The sequence below is a fragment of the Peromyscus maniculatus genome, chromosome 6 (genome assembly GCF_049852395.1).
Source record: "Peromyscus maniculatus bairdii isolate BWxNUB_F1_BW_parent chromosome 6, HU_Pman_BW_mat_3.1, whole genome shotgun sequence".
Taxonomy (NCBI): Eukaryota; Metazoa; Chordata; class Mammalia; order Rodentia; family Cricetidae; genus Peromyscus; species Peromyscus maniculatus.
Window position 1 is genome coordinate 73,725,259 of NC_134857.1, and position 26,160 is coordinate 73,751,418.

The 26,160-nt window shown below is 40.2% G+C and overlaps 1 long non-coding RNA gene and 1 pseudogene across 2 annotated transcripts; one reads left to right on the plus strand and one right to left on the minus strand.

The window, feature by feature from the left end:
• The first annotated feature begins 462 nt into the window (after positions 1–462).
• Positions 463–13,394, plus strand: LOC121826215 (uncharacterized). Of its 2 annotated transcripts, XR_013052204.1 has the most exons (4): positions 464–577; positions 666–727; positions 3,314–3,389; positions 11,651–13,394. It is a non-coding gene; the product is annotated as an uncharacterized LOC121826215 (long non-coding RNA). The 2 variants fall into 2 exon arrangements; XR_013052203.1 differs by lacking the exon at positions 666–727 and having other exon boundaries at positions 463–577.
• Positions 3,705–5,006, minus strand: LOC143273904 (speckle-type POZ protein pseudogene; annotated as a pseudogene).
• Positions 13,395–26,160: the final 12,766 nt, after the last annotated feature.

The window sequence follows — 26,160 nt, forward strand, 5'->3', positions numbered from 1 at the left end:
TGGCTTTTTTAATTCAATTTTTATTGATTCTTTGTGGGTTTCACGTCATACATCCAGAGTCATCCATCTCCCTGTCCCTTCATATCCACCCTCCACCCTTACAACTTCTCCCACAAAACAAAACAAATTTCAAAAGAGAAACAAAAAAATCAAAACAAAAGCAACCAAACTAACTACCACACAAAAATAATGTCCCAGGGTGGAATCTGTAGTGTGACATAGTGAGTCCCCCAGTGTACCCTTTAGTCCATCTTTACTTTACTTTACATCTTTACTTGTAAGTGTTCATTGCAATGAGTCAGTGTTCTGGTCTGAGGTCTCTGGCTTCTCCTATACTGCTACATGGGTCCTCACTGGGTCTCCTCTTGGATAACCTTCATTGTTGCCTTGTGTCATAGAGATCCTTTGTGTCACAGAGATCCTGTAGCTTTGGGTCTGTAGGTCTAGCCACTTCACATGCTCCAGCAGTTCATACATGAGGTGAATGTTGGATGGGCCACCTCATAGTCCTGGTTCTGGGCTTGGGTGGTAGCTGGGTTGGTCAGCCTCCCAGCTTTCCCTCATGGACACCAATAAGGTGAGTTCTCTATCATTGCCGTTGCTAGCTCACCCACTGCAGCAGGCAGCAAGGAGTACAGTCACCTCTCCTGTCCTCTCACCCTCAGGCTGTCTCACCTGCACCACCACCCCACCAACAAGATCAGATCTACTTTGTCGTCCTTATGAGGTATCAGAACTGGTGTCCTGGTGGGGTGTCAGAACTAGTGGGACTGGGAAGCAAGAATGCCCAGGATCCATGATGTGAAATTTCCAAATAATCAGTAAAAATATTTTGAAAAAATCGGGGGAGAATTTGTGTGGAATCCATAGGAGATTTTAGCTGGGTGGTTGGGTGGGTGGGGAAGAAAGCTGCAGCTGGTGTTCTGTTGCAATTCTAGGGATGAGACTGGGCGATTGGATTTGGAGGGAAGGAGGAAGTTCTTCAGTTGGCTTACCTATTTCTTTGTCTTGTTCTGCTGGTGTATTCTTAGTGAATGCCTGCTGGTGTTGGAGGCTGGGATGATGGGTTGAGTTGGGGGAAGCAAGATTGGGGAAGAAGATCTTTGTGAACCAGTGGGGATAGGGTCTGACAGGAAAGAGACCACAGCAGATTTTCTACTACAGAGGAGAGGATGACACCAGGAAAATTGAAAGTAGAGGAGCAAAAGTAGAGGTGTGGATCTGCATTCAGTCTACTTGTTTCCCTGGAAAGAGTGGGTTAGCAAGGGTGCCTTGCTGAGTTGGGAGCTGGGACAAAGCAATGAGTCGGGGGTGGGGAGGTTAGAAGGGGAAGATGTATGGGATCTGCACACATGGGTGCAGAGAAGGTTTCAGAGTGCTCTGCTGCAGAGCTTGGGATGAGACTGGGGGATTGGATGTGAAAGAACAGATAGAGCAGAAAAGAGCTGAAGGCAGCCTACCTCGTTTTCTGGCACACATGGCCTAGAGTTGTGGTTTGTAACCTGTGTGTCCCAGTGCAATCCATGATCTTGGGCCAGAGTTACACCTCTCTGAGAATTTAGTATCTTGGTCAGAAGCTATACTGTAAGGAATACCATGAGAGTTGACAAGGCATTCTGTTTGTCCTTGTGTGGTAGTTTTGGTAAAATCATTACAGGCAGGAAATGCAAATATGTAACTAGAATAAGTATCTACTCCAGGAAGGACAAAGTGGTATCCATTCCACAGAGGAAGTAGCCCAATGTAGTCATCGTTTTATGACTTTGTTGGCTGGTCAGCCTGGAGAATGGTGACATATCTTGGGCTCTGTGTTGGTTGCTGTTTTTGGCAGATGTGGCATTCAGCAGCTGGTGTCCAGCAGCTATAACTAGGTCACTCTTGATGAGTGGATATCCATGTTGTGATTCCATGCATAACCCCTATCTCAGCTACCACAGGTACTTTGATCATGGGCCCATTGGGTAATAATGAGGATTCCTTGTTGCTGGAGGGCTTCTCTCCAGGTTCCACCAAAAGCCCCGCAGTCCCACAATCCTCATATAAAATAATCACTCTGACGCTTATATTACTTATAAACTGTATGGCCGTGGCAGGCTTCTTGCTAACTGTTCTTATATCTTAAATTAACCCATTTTTATAAATCTATACCTTGCCACGTGGCTGGTGGCTTACCGGCATCTTTACATGCTGCTTCTCCTGGCTGTGGCTGCAGTGTCTCTCTCCCTTCTTCCTGTTTCCCCAATTCTCCTCTCTCTTTGTCCCGCCTATACATTCTGCCTGGTCACTGGCCATCAGTGTTTTATTTATATAGAGTGATATCCACAGCAGATAGCTTATTACAGAGTCTGACTGTACATTAAGTGGGTCATCCTATCTACTTGATTATTAAACTCCTCAGATGAAGGCAATTTTTATGAGCGTTCACAGGGGACAAAAAAACTTCACATTAGCTGTTCCTTTGCAGATCTGTGTAAATACTACTTCCTGAAATGTATTTCCATATTTCTAGTTTTCTTTTTCGATTTTATTTTTTCTTCTCATACCGTCCCATCTGACCACAGTCTCCCCTCCCTCCACTCCAAATCCATATATTACTCTGTTTCCCTTCAGAAAAGCAAAGGTCTCCTGGGGATATCAAATGAACACAAGATAACAAAATGTAATTATAGTAGGCACAAACCCTCATATCAAGGCTGGAGAAGCCAACTCAGAAGGAGCCAATATCTGACAAACAGTTCAGAGACTCCACACACTCCTGCCATTAAGACTTCCACAAACCCCCTGAGCTGAACAGGCACATTAAATACACAGAGGACTTAGTACAGACCCATGCAGGCCTTGTGATGGCCTCTTCAGTGTCTATGAGCCCCTATAAGCCCTGTTTAGTTGACTATGTGAGCTCTGTACCCCTTGTGTCTTTGATGCCTCCTACAACCTGGCCTTTCCTTCTTCCTTGAGGTTCACTGAGTTCTGCTCATTGTTTGGCTATGAATCTCAGTATCTGCTCCCAACAGCTGTTGGAGAAATCCCACCTGATGTCCATTTTACTAAGCACCAATATCCCAGTGTAACAGAATTCATTAGGTATTGTCTCATGGATTGTGTGTGAGAATGTGTGTGTGTGTGTGTGTGTGTGTGTGTGTGTGTGTGTGTGTGTGTGTGTGTAAGTGAAGACACTGCACCAACTTTTACAGCTGAACACAGCTGGATGGACTAAAATGGCCGTTTTCAAACAAAAACACCATGGGAATCTATAAGCTGATTTTACAATTTTTATTCATTGGATATTTTATTTTGGAAATTTATTTATTAGAGATAGATGTGCCCATGGAGACAAGAGGAGGACTGAATAAAAGGACCTGTGCAAGATCAACAATTGCTTTTGCCAAGTGAGTCATCTCCCCTGTCCCAAACACTGAGTTTGGAGAAAAACTTTCTTCATTATCTTTGCTTCTCTTGTAATCAAACATTCATATTTGTTTTCTCCTTTATGAGTCCTTGATCATATCTTCTGCTCTATCCAATCCAGAGAGTTTCTCCAAAGACATCCTGTTGTAATGTGCTTGGTGCCAGCAGTTAAAATGAATTTCAGATTCTAACTCCTTAGACAAAAATCAACCCAGTATAACAACAGGGTAGAGGCTATGTAGATGGTACCAGAGTCCAAGGCTCCCTGTACCTCAACCTGACATTGACTCCTTTACATCTGTTTAAAGCCTCAGCCACAATGCAGTTATTCCATAGATCCACTGGAAATTTTCCACACATCCCATAGTCTAGCCAGGTATTGGTAACACCATGAGTACTGCATCTGGGAGACAAGTGTAGGACAAGGTTTGCCAGGTCCTAGGATCACTTCAAGCATTTAATAGGGTGCTCCAGGAAAGAGTGGTGAGCAGGTAAGGAACCATAAACTTCAAACACTAAGTGGGGACATGAGCCCACCATTGTCTTCCAGTCTGAGGTCTCAGAGACCTCAGAAGCATGAGCTGTAATGAAATCCAGTGTCTGGGTTTTTAGCTGCCCTGAGCTGTGGTGGTCAGCCAGGAAGAGAGTGTGGGCAGCATTCTCCACAGAGAGGTCCCTGTAGAGGGCATCCTCACACATGACCTTCAAACGCTCCAGGCCATACTTGTCAGCAGCTGCCAGCAAGGCAGCTGCCATGCTATTGAGGTCTGGTGCTGTTCCTGTGTAAATGAAGTCCATCATTACCTTGAAGACTTGTGGCTCCAGGTCAGGGATCTCAACACGATTCTTCCTGCTCTCCTCCATGTCTTGTTGAAACATGGCTCTGAAAACTGGAGATCAAGCTGCTAAGATGGACTTATGAGCCCAGAATTCCTGGCCAGCTACCACTAGGCAGCAGTCTGTCAACTGGGAATTCTCCCACAGCTCTCCTAGCTCCTCTGCCAATGTGCATCTGGGAACCAGAATTCCTGGCTTCTTGTTCTGGTCAGAGAGGCTCAAAGAGACCGGGGCCATGCTCACCTTGCAGACAAGGGTGATCTGGTCATCTGGGAGAAGCCAAAATGCATGGGACAAGAGAAAATCTTGAAGAATGAACTTTTTGTAACCCCAGTCTTGTCCTGGCACTAACCTAAATGCTCTTGTCTCTTCTTGACTTGTGTATTCTCTCCTTCTGCACTTATGATTCAGAACTGGAACTTTGCCCAAACAGGACTCTTTAGACAGCTGAGCAACACTAGGTAAACTGACAGGTAATCTGCACTTTCTTCATCGACTCTGTTCGGGTGTACTCTCAAACACCATTTGTCATTGGCTCCTATTGAGAAAGTTGGGCTTCTAATGCTTTGCCGCATTTCCTCAGCAAAAAAGGGAAGTTGCTGATGGTCCACCTGTAGGAGAAATTCTGATCGCTGATTTTTGTGCGCTCCCATCTCTGGGCGATCTCATCTCCTGCCATTTCTCCTGCAGATAGTTTGAAGGTTCAACTGGATTGAAAATGAAGAACTCGCAATTGTTTTCTCTTCACCCTGTGAGACAATAACAGAGAGGATTTTGATTTTAGTTTTTCTTTCTCATCTGTTTCCTTTTCTACCAGTTTGGAAACTTGGGTCTCTGATATTTTCTATGCAGATTTCAATGCTAATTTCAGAGAACACAGTCTAGGCTACTTGATACCCTTACATTACTCCATTATTTTCTAGATTGAATCTTAGGTCAATAGGTAACTTGTTTTGACAATTATACACAGCTTTTGGATAGTTTTGATCACTCATTCTATTAATTCATATCAAAAATGTTGCACTAGGGTTCTCTAGAGGAACAAAATATATACAAAGAATTCCCCCCTGTCTCATATATATATATATATATATATATATATATATATATATATAAAATCAAAGGGGATTTATTAGAATGACTATGGGCTGCAGTCCTGCTATGCCCACATTACCTTTGAAGGGAAAGGCCAAGATTCCAGTACTTACTCTGTCCAAGGACTTTGGATATGTCTGCTGGTCTTCAGTATATGCTGGTGTTCCAAAAATTCTCTATTGCCAGGGTAGGGATGGACTTGCTGCAAGGTGAGGGCAAGCAGGCAAATAGCAAGAGCTTCCTTCTTCCATGTCATTTTATGTGCTTCTAACAGAAGGTGTGGCCCAATTTAGGGTGTGTCTTCCAGCCTTAAGATCTGGATTAAAGATGTGTTTGTCTTCAGGTCTTGAGATTCCGATTAAATGTTTGTGTCATTTTACCTCCAAAGTCTGTCCTTTAAATGGATCTACCTACATCAAATGAAGCAAAACACTTCTCTCTGTTGTGGCCTCCATTGTAGGGTTTTACTTAATTCCATGTCTTGTTAAGTTGGGAACCAGCAAAAACCAGCACAAGAGTATTTTGCTTATTGTGGATTCATGTTAAATAAAACAGGGATGGTGTCTATTGCTACACAGCAGTTATTTCCTCTTCTCAGGGTTTTGCAATAAGTCCTCCCACTATCATGATCGGGAGAGAGGTGCTTTCTTACTCTCTCAGGGGTCTCACTGTTCACAACATGGAGTTCAGTGTGGAAGAATTCATATGTGGTGATCAAGTAGCAGAGCCAGGCAACAACTCTGAAAGTGGCAGTTTTCTTTCATCCAGACTTACATTCCCTGGGATGTCTCCATATACTTTCAGTGGTGATCTTGCCCCTCCCTGTCAGATAATCCTCCTTGCAAAAACAGTTCTGGATCTACTAAGGGTGTGCTATGGGAAGATCCTAAGTTCTCAGTTCCATGAACCTGACTGTCCTGATTCAGATTCTCAATACCTCATAATTTTCATCCTCCAATGCTGAGTCCTGTCCTCTTTAAACTTTGAACTTCCATGCTTACTCTGATGGACCTTAAAAGTGAGACAGTATTCTGCTTTTCAAAGGGTGCAGATATATTCAACAATTACTGAAGAAGGGGTTTTGAAACAGTTCTTCTTAGAATGTGATCTGTAAAATGCTCCCCACATCTATCACCTCTCTCAATTTCATCATGTCTAGAGGGACTCACTAAGCCTAGAGGACTGGGAAATACCTTCAGTGATTCAATAAACTCAGCAATTCCCTTCCTAGCTCTCCTGAAATCTGGTTCTAATGCTGCTCATCCCTCAGTTCAGAATAAATCAATTGGTTTTGATCTCTGAATTTTTGGTTCCTCATTTTGGAACCTTTGGCAGGAGGCTAGCTAGTAGACTCTGAGACTTTTCTGTATGTGTTAAGGGCCAGTGGCAGAAACCCCTTCCCTCAAATATCTCATTTGTAATGAAGTTTGACAATTCCTACAAGACCCCTCATTTTTAAGTCAAGTGCTCCACCTGTAAGTCCTGACCTTCCATGAGCATGCTCCTCCAGAGTGGGAGCAATTCTCTCAATGGGGAACTGACTCCTGCCTGGGTCTCAAGTACAAGATCTTTTCATATAGTTTCTCATTCCAGGAATGGTTTTATTTCAGGTAGACAGTTCTCTGGGGGACATGCTACAGCCAAAGTGATTCAGATTCCCAACAGGAAGAGACAAAGTCTTAAGCAGCAGAGGTGTCCCCACCAGAGAAATCCAACAGTCAATACAGAAAAACAATAAAAGTAACATGTAGAATGACTTGCAAAAAACACAACACAACAACAACAACAACACACACACACACACACACACACACATATATATATATATATGAGACAGAGACAGAGAGAAGAGACTGAAAATGGATTTAGGAAAATAGAAAATCTTTCTTAGCCAGCTGGCAAACACATGAGATATTTGGGATTCTAGTGAAGCAACTAGGCCTTTCTTAGTGTGGGCTTTTAAGCAAAATTCCATATTCTGGGTTGACAAACTTCAGTTAATAAGAAGATAGCCCAAACTGGCACTACAGAAGCCAAAATTGTTACTATATTTGAAGCAAGGTTTGAACATTTAGAGATATTCCTAGAACTATGGAGTTTGGTTGATTAAGCCTTTGTTTTAGTTGTGGCAGGGGTTACTGTTTTTTTTCAGCAAGTGCTGGGTTTTACACCTTGAATGGTACTTCCTTCATGGAGACAGTTGTGCTTACCCATGTTGGCCTGCTAATGTCTGGTCCCTCTTATATACATGGGTCAGTGCACCATGAGCATATGGTACCTCACAGGCTGAAAGAAGCTATTGGATCCCCTGGATAACTGGATAACTGGATAACTGCATTACTGACTGTTGTCAGCTGACTTGTTAATGAAGTGAGTTGGATGGCAGTCTTCTGGAAAGGTATTCAGCACCTTTGACTGCTGAACCATTTCTCCATACCATCACAGTTACTTTCTTAAGGAGGATGGAACAGCTCTGAAAGACTAAATCCTTTCTAAATCATTGGCATCTGAAATATTTTAGCAGGAATTCAGAGGTAATAATGATTTCATTCCTATTTCTTTCTTTCATTTTTAATTGTTTTCTACTCTCCATGTCTGGCTCTCCTAGATGTTGCTCTATGGACCAAGTTAGACCTCAGACTAGCGAGTTCAGTCAGTCTCTCCCTTCAGACTGCTCTGATCAATGCCATAGACTTTCAGATCATGCCTAGTTCATGAATTTCTCTTTAATCACAGTAACCAATACTGTTAACTTTAAAAAAAAATGATATTGAAAGTTTACCTTTAATATTAATTTAATGAATAGCAAGAACTTTTATTCATTTCAATATTAATTGAGTCAAAATATTTGAGTCAAATTAAATAAGCTATTTTCTGCCATAGTAGGTTTTTCCCTAATGGTTGGACTGAGAAAATAGCCAGGAACATAGGAGAAGTAGGGTTTTTGAAATTCTAAAAATGCAAGGCTAAGGGTTTTCTGAGAGTTGGTGAGAGTGTTGCAGATGAATTTTGGTGATGTAGGGACTTGGCTAATTTTATTCACCAGGAGCCAGTGACAAAGAGAAATAAGTGTTTGAGAGAATGCCTGAAATGATCTATGAACAAAGCCAAGATTTCCTGTCTGTTTATTTGGTGTTGCTCAACTGTCCAAAGAGTCAAAGAACCATGTTGGGGCAAAGAACCTTGCTGCATTAGGGCCATGGACCCAGACATAACCTCCCAAAGCAGTTAGGTCCTGGAAGTCACCATGAACCTGAGTCACACACCCCTTGGAATGGCATGGCCTCTGTATTGTAGACTTGACTTAGTCTTCCATGGACTCCTTCCAATCATCTGCTCTTTAAAGTAAAATTTGAAATCAAGATTGATGAGACCTGCAACAATTCTATTATCATTCTGTAATATTTTAGTGATCCAATGCTTTCTGTATTTCCATGTGAAGCTGAGAATGGTTGTTAAAAGATATGGAAAGAATTGTATTGTCATTTTGAAACAGATTGCTTTGTATCTGTAGATTGCTTTTGTAGTATGGCCAATTTTCGATGTTAATCTACTGACAATGGGCATGGGAGATCTTTTTATTTTCTCATATCTTCTCCAATTTCTTCCTAAAAGACTTGAAGTTTTATCATACAAGTCTTTCACTTACTTTGGTAGAGTTATCCCCAAGGTATTTTTGCTAGTATTTGGGCTATTGTGAAAGGTGTTTTTCTCTGATTTCTTTCCCAGTTTGTCTCTCATTAGTATTTAGGAGGACTACTGATGTTTTCAAAATATTTTATTACTGAAAGTAGATTCTTTACTTAGACAATGCATCCTAATCAGACTTTTCACTTCCTTAGTTTTTTATCAAGCTGATTTGTTGATAGTGTTTATTAGCTGTAGGAAATTCCCTGTTGAATCATTGACATAACTTATGTGTATTATAGTGTTTTCTACAAATAAAGATTCTTTCTTCTTCCTTTTCAAATTGTATCCTTTTTATTGTCACTTGCCTTACTGATTTAATTAAGACTTCAATTGTCATATTGAACAGATAGAAAGAAATGAAACACCTTGTCATTTTTCAGGCCTTAGTGGAATTGTTTGAGTTTCTCTTCATTAAGTTGATGTTGACTATGGAAATGTTTTAAACTGTCATCGTTATATTTAGGTATGTCACCTATGTGCCAGTCTCTCCTTGTCTTTTATCATGAAGAAATATTGAGTTTTGAAAAATGCTGTTCCTGAATTTTATGATATGATAATGTGGTTTATGTCTTCCTGAGATTTAATCATTTGTGGGTTTATATGGTCAATTATATTTTTTGATTTTTGTATATAGAACAATCCCTATACATCTGGGACAAAGCCTAATTCATCATGGTAATTTTTGAATAATTTGGGACTCAATTCCCAATTATTTAATGAGTATATTTTCAGTGTTTATAAGTTAATTGGTCTGTGATTTAGGTATCAGTGTAATTTTAGACTCGTACAATAAATTGGGCAAGTATCCAATGTTTTTATTTTCTGGAATAATTTGAGGAGGATGGGAAATAACTTGTCTTCAAATGGCAGGTAAATTGCTGTACCAAAGCTATCTTTTTCTGGGTTTCATTTGGTGGGGAGGCTTCTAGTGATCATTCTATTTTACTAGTGTTCTTCTGTCTGTTTATAATACATATGTGATCTTGATTTCATTTGTGCTATATGGGACCTATTATTTTTTTTTTAGTTTTTTTCAATGTATATAACAACAGATTACCCTCTCATCCTTCTTCATGCTGTCACTCCCCCACCCCGACTTCCCTCCTTTCCCCGAGCAATCATCCCCTCTTCCAACAGGGTAAGTTCTCTCATTAGGGGACAAGCTAAGCTTGGTACATTCAGTTGAATTAGGACCAAGCCCCTCCCCAATGCATCAAGGGTGAGCAAGGTGTCTAGCCCTAGGTAATGTGATCCAGAAAGCCAGCTCATGCACCAGGGATAGATCCTGATCCACTGCCATGGGCACCTCAAACCCACCCAGCTACACACCTGCTCACGTATGCAGAGGTTCTAGTCTGGTTCCATGGAGGTTCCTCACCTGTAGGTCTAATGTTCATGAGTTTCTTTGAGCTTGGTTCAGTTGTCTCTCTAGATTTTTCCATCATAACCTTGACCCCCTTTCTCATATAATCCCTCTTTCCCTTCTTCAACTGGACACCTGGAGCTCAGCCAGGTGCTTGGGTGTGAATCTCTGTATCTGCTTCCATCAGTTAATGGACAAAGGCTCTATGATAACACAAAGTATTCATCAGCCTTATTACCAGGGTAGGCCAGTTCAGGCACCATCACTACTATTGCTATTAGTCTAATCTGGGGTTGTGGCTTAATGATAATTTCCCTAGCACCAGGTTTCTCCCTTATCCCATAACATCTCCCTCTATCAAGACATCTCATTCATTGCTCTCCCACTCCATCTTTTCCCCACTTCAATCTTCACGTTTCCTCACATCACATCCCCCGTTCCCTACCCTCTATTGCCCACACCTCATCCCCAGTACAATCATGGGGATCTCCTCTGTTTCCCCTTCCCAAGATGATCTGAATCCCTCTTAGGTTCCTCCTTGTTTCCTAGCTTATCTGAATGTGTGGGATTAATCTGATTATCTTTTGTTTTACCTCCAGTCTCCACTTATGAGTGAGTACATACCATGTTTGTCTTTCTGAGTCTTGATTACCTCACTCACAATTATATTTTCTATTTCCATACATTTTACATTTTACAAGTACATCCCTCCCGGGCCATACAAAATTTTTGGAACACCAGCATACACTGAAGACCAGCAGATACATCCAAAGTTCTTGGACTGAGTTAAGTACTGGATTCTTGGTCTTTCCCTTCACAAGTAATGTGGGATTAGCAGGACTGCAGGCCAAAGTTATTCTAATAAATCCCCTTTGATGAGTATATATATATACATATATATATACATATATATATGTATATATATGTATATATATATATTCATATTCCTTGTATATATTCTGTTCCTCTAGAGAAACCTAGTGCAACATTTTTGATATGAATTAATAGAATGAGTGATCGAAACTATCCAAAAGCTGTGTATAATTGTCAAAACAAGTTACCTATTGACCTAAGATTCAATCTAGAAAATAATGGAGTAATGTAAGGGTATCAAGTAGCCTAGACTGTGTTCTCTGAAATTAGCATTGAAATCTGCATAGAAAATATCAGAGACCCAAGTTTCCAAACTGGTAGAAGAGGAAACAGATGAGAAAGAAAAACTAAAATCAAAATCCTGTCTGTTATTGTGTCTCACAGGGTGAAGAGAAAACAATTGCTAGTTCTTCATTTTCAATCCAGTTGAACCTTCAAACTACCTGCAGGAGAAATGGCAGGAGATGAGATCGCCCAGAGATGGGAGCACAGAAAATCAGCGATCAGGATTTCTCCTACAGGTGGACCATCAGCAACTTCCCTTTTTTGCTGAGGAAATGCGGCAAAGCATTAAAAGCCCAACTTTCTCAATAGGAGCCAATGACAAATGGTATTTGCGAGTACACCCGAACACAGTCGATGAAGAAAGTGCAGATTACCTGTCAGTATACCTAGTGTTGCTCAGCTGTCTAAAGAGTCCTGTTTGGGCAAAGTTCCAGTTCTGAATCATAAGTGCAGAAGGAGAAATACACAAGTCAAGAAGAGCCCAAGAGCATTTAGGTTAGTGCCAGGACAAGACTGGGGTTACAAAAAGTTCATTCTTCAAGATTTTCTCCTGTCCCATGCATTTTGGATTCTCCCAGATGACCAGATCACCCTTGTCTGCAAGGTGAGCGTGGCTCCGGTCTCTTTGAGCCTCTCTGACCAGAACAAGAAGCCAGGAATTCTGGTTCCCAGATGCACATTGGCAGAGGAGCTAGGAGAGCTGTGGGAGAATTCCCAGTTGACAGACTGCTGCCTAGTGGTAGCCGGCCAGGAATTCTGGGCTCACAAGGCCATTTTAGCAGCTTGCTCTCCAGTTTTCAGAGCCAGGTTTCAACATGAAATGGAGGAGAGCAGAAAGAATCGTGTTGAGATCCCTGACCTGGAGCCACAAGTCTTCCAAGTCTTCAAGGTAATGATGGACTTCATTTACACAGGAACAGCACCAGACCTCAATAGCATGGCAGCTGCCTTGCTGGCAGCTGCTGACAAGTATGGCCTGGAGTGTTTGAAGGTCATGTGTAAGGATGCCCTCTTCAGGGACCTCTCTGTGGAGAATGCTGCCCACACTCTCTTCCTGGCTGACCACCACAGCTCAGGGCAGCTGAAAACCCAGACACTGGATTTCATTACAGCTCATGCTTCTGAGGTCTCTGAGACCTCAGACTGGAAGACAATGGTGGGCTCATGTCCCCACTTAGTGTTTGAAGTTTATGGTTCCTTACCTGGTCACCACCCTTTCCTGGAGCACCCTATTAAATGCTTGAAGTGATCCTAGGACCTGGCAAACCTTGTCCTACACTTGTCTCCCAGAGGCAGTACTCATGGTGTTACCAATACCTGGCTAGACTATGGGATGTGTGGAAAATTTCCAGTGGATCTATGGAATAACAGCATTGTGGCTGAGGCTTTAAACAGATGTAAAGGAGTCAATGTCAGGTTGAGGTACAGGGAGCCTTGGATTCTGGTACAATCTACATAGCCTCTACCCTGTTGTTATACTGGGTTGATTTTTGTCTAAGGAGTTAGAATCTGAAATTCATTTTAACTGCTGGCACCAAGCACATTACAACAGGGTTTCTTTGGAAAAACCTAAATGGATTGAACTGAGCAGGAGATATGATCAAGGAATCAGAAAGGAGAAAACAAACATGAACATTTGATTACAAGAGAAGCAAAGATAATGAAGAAAGTTTTTCTCCTAACTCAGTGTTTGGGACAGGAGAGATGACTCAGTTCGCAAAAGCAACGGTTGCTCTTGCAGAGGACCTTTTGTTCAGTACTCTTCTTTTCTCCATGGGCACATCCATCTTGATTAAATAAAATACCCAAATAAAATATCAAATGAATAAAAATTGTAAAATCAGCTTTTGGATTCCAGTGGTGTTTGTTTGAAAACGGCTATTTTTTCCCTCCAGCTGTGCTCAGCTGTAGAAGTTGGTGCAGTGTCTTCACTGACACACACATAAACACAATCAATGAGACAATACCTAATGAATTCTGTTATACTCAGATTGTTGCCTAGTTCAATGAACATCAGTTGGGATTTCTCCAACATCTATATGTTGGGAGCATATACTGAGATACACAGCCAAACATTGAGCAGAACTCAGGAAACCTCAAGGAAGAGGAGAAGGCAGAGTTGTAAAAGGTATCAAAGACACAAGGGGTACAGAATTCACAGATTCAACTATACAGGCTTCATAGGGTTTCACAGAAACAGAAGAGTCCATCACAAAGCCTGCATTGGTCTGTACTAAATCCTCTCTACTTACTGTGCTAATTCAGCTCAGGGGGTTTGTGAGAGTCCTAACAGCAGGAGTGTGTGGAATCTCAGAACTGTTTGTAGGATATTGGAAACTTTTCTTCCTTCTGAGTTGGCTCCTCCAGCCTTGATATGAGGGTTTGTGCCTACTATTATTACATTTGTTATCTTGTGTTCATTTGATATCCCCAGGAGACCTTTGCTTTTCTGAAGGGAAACAGGAGCAGTACATATATGTGGAGTGGAGGGAGGGGAGACTGTGGTCAGATGGGACTGTCTGAGTGAAGAGAAAATAAAAACAAAAAAAAGTAAAAATTATAAAGACATGCGGGGGTAGTAGTATTTGGACAGATCTGCAAAGGAGCAGAGAATGTGAAGATCTTTTGTCCCCTCTTAATGCCCATGAAAGATGCCTTCATCAGAGGAGAAGGTCAATAATCAAGTAGATAGGATGACCCACTTAGTGTACATTCAGATTCTGTAACAAGCTATCCTCATTATTACACAATGGGCCCATGATCAAAGTACCTGTGGTAGCTGAGATAGGGGTTATGCATGGATTGACAACATAGCTACCCACTCATCAAGAGTGACCTGGTTATAGCTGCTGCTACACCTGCTGCAGAATGCCAGATCTGCCAACAACAGAGACCAACACAGAGCCCCAGATATGTCACCATTCTCCAGGCTGACCAGCCAACAAAGTCATGAAACAATGACTACATTGGGCTACTTCCTCTGTGGAATGGACAATACTCTGTCTTTCCTGGAGTAGATACTTTACTCTAGTTATATATTTGCATTTCCTGCCTGTAATGATTTTACCAAAACTACCTACCACACAGAGACTAACTTTGTCAACTCTCACATATTCCACACAGTGTAGTTTCTGACCAAGATGCTAAATTCTCAGACAGAGAGGTGTAACTATGCCCCACAATCATGGATTCCACTGGATGTACCTGGTTCACTAACTTCTTGAAACAGCTGTTAAGAACTTTTGAAGACACAGTTATAGAGCCAATGAAGTGACAACAACCCCGAGGGCTGGTGTAGGATTAGTCAGGAGGCAGGTTTCTCCACAGCCCAGATCTGTAGGTCCAGGCACCAGGTAGTAGAAAAGGGAATAATACCACTCACTATGACCCCTAGTGATCTCTTGGGGAAAAAAAAACTTCCTCCTGTGTGGGGTGTTTACCCACCTACCTCACACATCCCCAGAGTTTTCTTGAGTGTGAGCAGCAGGAAATATTAGCTAGGATTTATTGCGGAGAATCTTGCAGAGATAAACAAAAAATAAAGGATAGCCTCGAGAGAGCCTGGAACCTTTTCCAATGGGCCCTGACTGTCTCTACCCCAGGGTTTTTATAGAGACACCAAGGGGTGGATAAAAAGACCTCCCCCAGCATAGCCAAGTGCAGACCATCACAGACACCTTCACTCAGGCCCATAGTCCCAATCATCCTCTTTGAGGACCTGCTGGGTAAAGCCAGGAGGAACCCGAAAATGAGCTCCTGCAGGTCCCCCTTTCTTAATATATATAAAATTACTTAATGGCTTACAGCAATCTCCATAGCTGTTACACCTCCCAGTATGGCAGTAGAGGATGATAAAGATGGCATTTCTCTTTTGAATTAGGTCGAATTGACTACAGCATTCTTAGCTGCCTCAAGCCCTTTCTGAACCAAACACTCTTGAGGCAACTACAAACTTAAAGAATCCCTTAGCTTCATCATTGCCATTAACATGTTAACATAAATATTGCTATACATAGTCACAATTCTCTCAATCTTACAACTCAAAGCAAACTCTTAACAGAACCATTTGAATTAGCATATATGGTGCTATATATACTTAACAATGTTCTCCATCCTACAACTTTAACTCAATCATTTCAATTATCTTGTTAACAGAACATAGGAAAAACTTCGATGTATTCACATCAAACTTAAACATTTCTTAACTCCACAAAACCAGGGTGCATTAAAATCAATAAGTTTCTGCGAACGTATTTCAAAGCCATAACTCCTCCTTTTCTTTATAATTTTTTAAACAAAATCTCAAACCTAGTTAGAGGATCTCAAACTTATACAATTCCTACAAACCCATATTGAAAAGCAATATTTTCAATCTAACCATTAATACTTTGAAAACTTTCAGCAAAACATCCAAAAGCAGTTTCTTAATAAAACTCTTTACACACTTTAAAAGTAGTCTCTTAGTAGAGCCCATTTGCATTTCTTACTAATGAAACATAACATTAATACACTCAAACAATTTAAATTAAATAGACAAAGGGATATTAACTCTCCCTTTTCTTTATAATTTTAAACAAAATCTCAAGCCTAGTTAGAAAACCCCAACTTTTGTTTAAAGAGTTCCATTTGTAACACAAAATCAGTTCCATAAGTAATTCCATTTTTACATAAACAGTTCCACAAAACAATTCATGAATCACCAGTTAATAAAGCATATGTGCATACACAAAACTGCATCTTGATTCTAGGTAGAAATAAATTTCTTCATTTAAACAGTTCCATTTTTAACCCAATTCCAGCAAACAGTTCCTAGGTCATTACTATGAATAAACTCAAAATTGTCCCATTGCAATGAAATCTCTATTGTTTATTTCATTTCTTAAGTCTCAAAATTCAAATGATAAATTCTGGTACTAGCCTTCCAAATATGAGAAATCCATAACCAAAATCTTTTTGTAATTTTATATCATTTTAAGTTCAAAAAGTTCAAACAAGAAATAAATTCTGCTATCAGGCTTTCACTTCCAAATATGAAGAGACGTTTTTCAACCAAAACTATTTGCAGTTAACAATTTTTGTTCAAACAAGCGTCTCTGAACTTTTATTCTCAAGCCAGAGACCTTTTTAGGTACAGTAGTATTCTAAACCACACCGTTTTTGATGTTAGCTCAGGTTTTTCTGTGTTGCGTTAGTTTTCCACAGATCTCAGCTGCAGATGCCTAGTTGGGCTGGTTCTGGCGTCAGCCATTCCTAGCTTCTTAGCAGCACTGGAACTTTTGAAAACTGCTCAGACTGACTACTTTGCAGTCTACTAGGACACTTCCTTCTGTGTCTCAGGTTCTTTCACCATTTACATTAAGAATAGACTCACACTTAACATTTATACTTTACAAACTCACATATAACATTTTTTTGCCTTGCAAAGCATTTAAACTCACATTCAACATTTACATTGTTTTTACAAACTCACATATAACATATTAACATCTACTCATTTATACTCCTTAAGGAAACTGAAGAACTACTTTAGCAAATATATTTCTTATTTCTTCTTATACTTATATTCATTCCATCTTATTCTTATTTAAAGTTACATTTACAACTAGCATCTTTACTTCTTACAAGCTTATTACTACATGTCTTAAGACTACCTTAGATACCTCTTGCAAGCTTATATTCTTTTTTTTTTTTTTTTTTTTTTTTTGGTTTTTTGAGACAAGGTTTCTCTGTGTAGCTTTGCACCTTTTCTGGAACTCGCTTTGGAGACCAGGCTGGCCTCGAACTCACAGAGGTCCGCCTGCCTCTGCCTCCCGAGTGCTGGGATTAAAGGCATGCGCCACCACCGCCCGGCACAAGCTTATATTCTTAAAGGAACTCTATAGATCTATTTCACAGACTTATATTGGGCTACCATTAGCATATATTTAACTTAGCAAACACCTAAAGATTAACACATAGATCTAACAAGAGAATTTTTATAAACTCACATATCTTATATTTGTTATGCCCAGATTGTGACCCCCCAAAGAGACCACCAAAGACACTGGATGTTTAGAATGCAACAGCAAGGTTTATTCTGCAGATACAAGTCTAGCTAGACAGGGGACTCATTCCTACACCCAACACAGTGAGGCAGGGAGGAGTTACTCTTTCTTGGGGAAGTTAGTTTTTATAGGCAAAACCCATAAAATTTCTTAGAGGGGAGGGGGTTAGTACGGGTCCATCATTGATTGGTCCAGTTTTTCCCGGGCATGGACTTTATCTTATTTTAGCTTATCTGTTTGCCCTGTCAGGAGTTTTACAACTCCTCTCCGGGGTCTGGTCATGTTATCTCCAGAGAGGGGCATCTCATGGTTAATTGGTTACCATCAGACATCCTGAATCTGTTCTTTTGTTCCCGGGGCTGGCACCATCATTTCTAGGGACTTGAAACTGGCCTGGGTCTATCTATATTGAGATCTTTTTGTCTAAGGCCCCCTTTTTGAGACAATGGAGTGAGGGTCTTGTTGTGCCTAGATTGTGTCCCCAAAGCCGCCACTGGAGACATTAGGTACAGAATGCAAAAGTAAGGTGTTGTCTAAGTATACAAGCCTCCAGGGAGGCTCTTCTAAACCTCTCACTCACAGCAGGGAGATTGGAAGGAGCACTCCCCTTTCTTTGTGAGGCTAGTTCTTAAAGGCACAGACCATATAATTTTAACCCGCCTCCCTTTTTAGTCTATTGGTCAAATATCCTGACTGTGTTTTCCAAAGTCCCTGTAGCAGATACAGCCACCTGGGGAAAAGGGGTCTAAATTCTTATCTACACTTAGGAATCCTGGTTTAAGCTTCTCTTTGTCTGTAGGGGATAGAGTGGGGGGTTTTACTGAGGTATCACATATTCATCTTCTATTTCTTACTCTTAATTATTATTACTATCTCTATTAGAAAGATTCTCTTAACTAGACAGGATGTATGTACATCATTTCTAAAGTTTAGAGTTTATAGTCAGCTTTGCTATAAAACACGGGGATATAATGAGTGTTGTCATTATAGATTTGTGATATGCCATTCCGTAACTGGCAGAGATGCACTGTTAGTGGTAAATGGTTTTTAACTAGAGGCTGTCCCTTCACCAAAATTCATAATAGCTCTCCTAAGTGCTTCAATTCAGACAAACATTTCTTGGTTTGCTCTACTGGAAAAACTTCACTTCATGCTGAGAGTGAAATTACCATATTTAGCTGCAGTAAAGCTCTTAGCCAAAACTGCACAGCTATTAGGTGATATAAAGTATTTTTTAAAGGAGCTATTAAAACCAAAGCTGCACAGCTCTGAACTCTATTTCCTCACTGTTTGCATTAACCAGTGACAAAACCTCAGAAATACTAATTGAGCCACTTTCATTCTGGTTCCTTTATAGGAACGGCATTGGAGCTGACCTTCCTTAGTTCTAGGCTTCTAACACCAGAAGCTCCAGTAACCACTGAGCTTCATCCTTCTCTTGTGAAAAAACAAACGTCCTTGACCCCATAATAAAACAGGATCAGGACCCTTCCATAATCTCAAGCAGGGATCTTTCCATCTTAAACTTTTGCTATTTTGATGAAGAGCATGTGACTGTTGAGCCATTTCCTCTTGGGATAATGCTCAGCCAATGCATTACCCTCAGCTAAAGGACCAGGAAGATTGGAGTGAGCTCTAATATGGCCTACAAAGCATGGGAGCTATCTTTTGTGAGTAGCGTGTTGAATTTGTTGAGACATTTTGACTTGATTTTTGTTAGTTCCAATATTTTCACCAAAACTGTTACTATTCAAAGGAGTCAAGAACACAGATGTTCTTTCATGAAACATATCCTTCATTAGCTTTCTCTGAGAAAAAGCATTTCAGGTTTTAGTATTTTCACTTCATTAGCTTTAACTTCTGATGGTATTAGCAGCTGTGATATTTAGCATTGATTTCTTATAAGGAACTTTCAGGTGAAGCAACTCTTTTGCAAGACAGCTAGATTTTCTGAAGTTTGTTTCCCATCTATAAAGCAGTCATTTCTTTTTGAAATGCCTGTTTCCTTGTCTCCTTATTAGATTTGCAAAGGAATCAGTCATTGCAGGCTGTTTGTTCAAGAGGTAAAGAATTTTAATTTCAACATAAGTTTCTTCATATCTAAGACAACATTCAGTGTATAAACTGCTTTCCCTTGTTTAAAGGATTTTAAAGTGGGTTGTTTGCTCTTACAGGTAGCTTTTTGTCATCCAACTACCGTAAAAAACTTTGCACAGCTATTAGGGTAAATAAGGCATTTTACCAAAGGAACCCAAACCATAAAGCACCTCGTTCTGTATCCTTTCAATTTTTCATTGGAACTGACACTTAAACTCTTAGATGATTTTCCTCCTTATTCTTTTAAAAGCTGTATTTTAAGTTTACCATGAACATATTTTTGAGCTAACAAAAGTGTTTCAGGGCAATGTCGCTATCTTTAGCAGAAAAACTACCTTTCCCAGAATGCATTTCCCTTATATCAGTCCATAATAATATCAGTCCTTTATATCAGTCACTTATATCATTTCCCTTATATCAGTCATTTCCCATAGTTCTTTTTGTTTTTGGGTCTGAGAGTCCTCTTCTAAGTTTTTTTTTTTTTTTTTAAACCAGACTTGCTTATAAATTCTGCCCAGAAGGTTTGAACAAAGTTTTTTTTGTTTTGCAACGGGAGATTTGAACAAGCATTTTACATTTTCAGTATGGCACATTGGGAGATTCCTATTCTCTCCTCAGCTGACTTTAACAGGTCTCTCTCCTTCATTTGACACTGGCCCCGGATCAGAACTGCACCTGCCTTTTTAGCTGGCATTGAGGCTGGCATTTCTGATAACAACTTTCCTCGTGGCTTGTGTTTGTCTTAGCCAGTCAGTGAAAAATAAGATCATTTACAACAGCTTTTCCATAGCTCCTTCAGAGATTTTCTCCCTCTGTTCTATCTCATTTTGCTTGTTTCTTCCTTCCCCAGATGCAGAGCTTCAGGTATCTGTCTGCAGCTCTGTTCCTCTGCTAGCTACTTTAGGAGGTAGGGGCTTTTTTCTCCCCCTGAGTCTGCCTCAAATTCTAGCAGCTTTTGCAGGTCATGCATTTTCTGGGGAGGAATCTGTCCCTTCTGTTTCTTCAGAGTCTTTCTCCCAGACAGTTCCCAGTTTGGTCTCAGTTTATCCCCTATAGCCCAGAAACAGTTTCTGACACTACAGTGGCGGCTTTCCCTGCTACTGAAGGTAAGGGGTTTTTGTCCGTTTCTGTTTTCAGGGTCTGTGTGGTTTGCATAAAGACTGAAAATCTAACAAGGGAGGTTTTTGCCATCTCTAAACTCCCATTAGGACAGGTGTTTTGCCTCATCAGGCTTTCACCTGGCCCTGTCCCCCAGTGGGTTGCATTTGCTTGTCTGGGTGCTCAAGGACAGAGCTTATGCCAGAGGCAATCACCCCTTAGGGCTACACCCCCTCATCTCATGGGGAGTCAGTTGAAACAAAGCTTTCTCAAAGAGGTGCTTTCTCTGACAGAAAAGAAAGCTTTACTCCTAGATAGTTCTGTTCTCCCCTGGCTGGGCTCTTTCCCCAGACAGTGTTCTGACTCAGCAGCACAAGTGCTTCAGACACAGTTCAGCTTTACTGTTTTCCCTTACTCTGATAGGAAAGCTTTTCTCAGATTTCTTTTTGCAGTTGTGGACCTATCAACCTGGAACTTGTAGGAAAGTGGGCAACTGTGCTGTTCCCACCAGCTTTAGCTTTGTTTGTTCATTAGCAATCTTCCCCTGGGTCCTGCACCTTCCTGCCTCAGCTCTGTGCTCCAGGAAGTTTACAACTGCAGAAACCCCAGCATCCCCGAAATGCACCCCAACTCAGAGACTCTGGCCAGTCACCTCTGGGTTTTTGGTCAGAAGCTAGGGTACAATGCTAACAGAGTTTGCATTGCTTCAGGGGATCTTTGCTTAGGACAATTAGGAGCACCTTTTCATTCTGAAAAGCTCACTCAAAAAAAAAAAAATCCTGGATGCCTCAGCTTGGCTTTAACTGAAAGGCTTGGCTTTTTTGGTTTTCTCAGGTAAAGTTTCCTGCCCTTTTGGGCTCTCTGTAGCTCTTCACCCGCTCTCCCAAGCGTTTCCCTCAGGGGACTCTGACCCACTGCCTTTTACTAGCTTGAGACAGAGCTTAGAAGAGAGGTTTTAGGAACTCCATCCCTTCCTTCTGCATAGCAGGGCAGATTTTTAAAGATTGAAAGAACTTGGAGAGGTTTTGCTGTCTTGAGGTTTGTTATTTTCCCTTAGAGCTAATCACAGGTGGTCCCCATACTGATATCTTCAGGTGATTCTAATTTTTTGTCCTTCTGAGAGAGAAAGTTAAAGGCTTTAGTTTCTAAGTTTAAGAGAGCTTTTGAGAAAGATTCAGGCTTTTTAGAGAGATTTTTCCCCCAAATTTTGCAAGAAAAGCTTTATAGTTTAGGAGAAAGATTTTTTCCCCCCAGGAGAGAGACCAACTTTTCCCAAAACTTCCCAACTTTAAACTTTGACTTCTTACACCCCCATTTTTGCCTCAAGGAGAAATTACTTTCTCCTGCCACTTGAATTTAGCATTTCATCTGTCCCCAGGTCAAAAGCTTCCATAGGAAACTTTTTCTTCCCCATAAGCTCAAAGAAGCGCTTTTTACTAACCATAAAGCCCAAAGAAAGATTTTTCCCCCAGTTTGCTTTCATAGCCCCCAAAGTTAGAAAATTGAAGAGTTTTTCTGTCTACTTGCCTTATTTTTTCTTACACGAACTTACACTTCTAAGTTTTTCCTACACCATATTATTACCTTATACCTTATGCTTATTTTTCACAGGTAGAAATTGAGAAAGGGATAGAAGGAAAATTTTGACAGAAGAGAATTTTGCGCTGCAGCATAGGACATCCTTCCAGTATGCTTTCCTTTTCTCTCCAGGATAAAACCCCTGCCTCTCAATAATATATATAAAAAATATACATTTTCCATAACACTGGCATGCCTTTCCACTGGCAGTGCCGACTCAGCACTTTTGCCAAAAACTCTAATAAAACTATTATTTTTCTTAATCTTTAGTCCCTATTCATTTGTCTTTAGTCCCTATTCATTTGTCTTTAGTCCCTATTCATTTGTCTTTAGTCCCTATTCATTTGTCTTTAGTCCCTATTCATTTGTCTTTAGTCCCTATTCATTTGTCTTTAGTCCCTATTCATTTGTCTTTAGTCCCTATTCATTTGTCTTTAGTCCCTATTCATTTGTCTTTAGTTCCCCCTTTTTTTAGTCTGCCCTTTTTTTTATTTAGTCCCTTTCTTTTTTCTTTAGTCCCTGTTCATGGTGCCATTCTGTGGGGTGTTTACACACCAACCCCACAGCTCCCCAGGGTTTTCTTGAGTATGAGCAGCAGGAAACATTAGAAAGACCTTATTCCAGAGAATCTTGCGGAGATAAACAGATAAAAAAAAAGGATAACCTGGAGAGGGCCTGGAACCTTTTGCATCGGGCCCCAACTGTCTCTGCCCCAGGGTTTTTATAGAGATGCCAAGGGGTGGAGCAAAAGACCTCCTCCCCCACCACAGCCAAGTGCAGACCATCTCAGACACCTGCACTCAGGCTTGTGGTTCTGATCATCCTCTATGCTGACCTGCTGGGTAAAGCCATGAGGAACCCGAAATCAGGCTCCCACAGGTACTCCTTTCTTAATATATAAAAAATAACTATTAATGGCTTACAGCAATCTCCATAGCTGTTACACCTCCCAGTATGGGAGTAGAGGATGATAAAGATGGACCTAATTCAAAAGAGAAATGCCAACTTGACTACAGCATTCTTAGCTGCCTCAAGACCTTTCTAAACCAAAAACTCTTGAGGCAACTACAAACTTAAAGAATCCCTTAGCTTCATCATTACCATTAACAGGTTAACATAAATAATGCTATACATAGTCACAATTCTCCCAATCTTACAACACAATGCAAACTCTTAACAGAACCATTTGAATTAGCATATATGGTGCTATATATAGTTAACAATTTTCTCCATCTTACACCTTTAACTCTTAATCATTTCAATTTTCTTGCTAACAGAACATAGGAAAAACTTGGATGTATTCACATCAAACTTAAATATTTCTTAACTCCACAAAACCAGGGTGCATTAATATCAATAGGTTAAATGATTTCTGTAATCATAATTCAACCTCATAACTCCTCCTTTTCTTTATAAGTTTTTAAACAAAATCTCAAACCTAGTTAGAGGAACCCAAACTTACACAATTCCTATAAACCCATATTGAAAATGCAGTATTCTCAACCATTAACCCTTTGAAAATTTAGCAAAACATTCAAAAGCCGCTTCTTAATAAAACTCTTTACACTTTAAAAGTCTTAGTATACCCTATTTGCATTTCTTACTAACATATTAATCCACACAAAGAAAATATTTTTTAAATTAAATAGACTAAAGGAATATTAACTCTCCCTTTTCTTTATAATTTTAAACATAATCTCAAGCCTAGTTAGAAAACCCAAACTTCTGTTTAAACAGTTCCATTTGTAACACAAAACCAGTTCCATAAGTAATTCCATTTTTACATAAACAGTTCCACAAAACAATTCATGAATCACCAGTTAATATAGCATATATGCATACACAAAACTGCATCTTGATTCTAGGTAGAAATAAATTTCTTCATTTAAACAGTTCCATTTTTAACCCAATTCCAGCAAACAGTTCCTAGGTCATTACTATGAATAAACTCAAAATTGTCCCATTGCAATGAAATCTCTATTGTTTATTTCATTTCTTAAGTCTTAAAATTCAAATGATAAATTCTGGTACTAGCCTTCCAAATATGAGAAATCCATAACCAAAATCTTTTTGTAATTTTATCTCATTTTAAGTTCAAAAAGTTCAAACAAGAAATAAATTCTTGTATCAGGCTTTCACTTCCAAATATGAAGAGACGTTTTTCAACCAAAACTATTTGCAGTTAACAATTTTTGTTCAAACAAGCATCTCTGAACTTTTATTCTCAAGCCAGAGACCTTTTTAGGTACAGTAGTATTCTAAACCACACCGTTTTTGATGTTAGCTCAGGTTTTTCTGTGTTGCGTTGATTTTCCACGGATCTCAGCTGCGGATGCCTTGTGCTGGTTCTGGCGTCTGGCTTCTGGAGCTTTTGAAACCATTCAGACTGCCTACTTTGCAGTCTAATGGGACACTAACCTTCTGTGTCTCAGGTTCTTTCACCATATACATTAAGAATAGATCCACATTTAACATTTACACTTTTTCTTCAAATTCACATATAACATTAACATCTACTTATTTACACTCTTTAAGGGAACTATAGAACTACTTTAGCAAATCTATTTCTTACTGCTTCTCATATACTTATATTCATTCCACCTTATTTCTTATTTAAACTTACATTTACAACTAACAATCTTTACTTCTTACAAGCTTATTACTACATGTCTTAAGACTACATTAGATACTTCTTGCAAGCTTATATTCCTAAAGGAACTCTATAGATGTATTTTTAGCATATATTTAACTTAGCAAACACCTAAAGATTTCTTAACACAGATCTAACAAGAGAATAATTTCTACAAACTCACATCTTAGTTTTGTCTTTCTATTTCTTACTCTTAATTAGCATCACTATTTCTATTAGAAAGATTCTCTTAACTAGACAGGAAGTAGATACATCATTTCTAAAGTTTAGAGTTTATAGTCAGCTTTGCTATAAAGCACTGGGAATTTAGTGAGTGTTGTTATAGAATTGTGATAGTTGTTGCTAGAGGACTATAACTTTCCCAGGATGACGCCACACACTAAAGTTGCCAGTTTTCTCAGCCATTCTCGACTGGCAGAGATGCACTGTCAGCGGTAAACGGTTTTTTAACTAGAGGCTGTCCCTTCACCCAAATTCATAATAGCTGCCCTAAGTGCTTCAATTCAGACAAACGTTGCTATTACAGCAGCACTTTGGTTTATTGTACCGAAAAGCTTCACTTCACACTGAGGGTGAAATTACTATATTTAGCTGCAGTAAAGCTCTTTGCCAAATATTGTGCAGCTATTAGGCGATATAAAGTATTTTTCTAAAGCTAGTAAAGCCAAAAGCGGCACAGCTCCGAACTCTATTTTCTCACTGTTTGCAATAACCAGTGACAAAACCTCAGAAGCACTAATCGAGCCACTTTCATTCTGGTTCCTTTATAGGAACTTCATTGGAGCTGACCTTCCTTAGTTCCACGCTCCTTAAACCAGAAGCTCCAGTAACCACTGAGCTTCATTATCCTCTTGTGAAAAAACACAAACATGTCCTCGACCCCATATTAACACAGGATCAGGACCCTTCCATAATCCCGAGCATGGATCTTTCCATTTCACTTGAGCAAATGTCGCTTGGGTACCACTGTGCCAAAATCTATCTGCAGCAGACTGTTCATAGACATCCATATTCAAAAAGGCGCCGGGCGGTGGTGGCGCACGCCTTTAATCCCAGCACTCGGGAGGCAGAGCCAGGCGGATCTCCGTGAGTTCGAGGCCAGCCTGGGCTACCAAGTGAGTCCCAGGAAAGGCGCAAAGCTA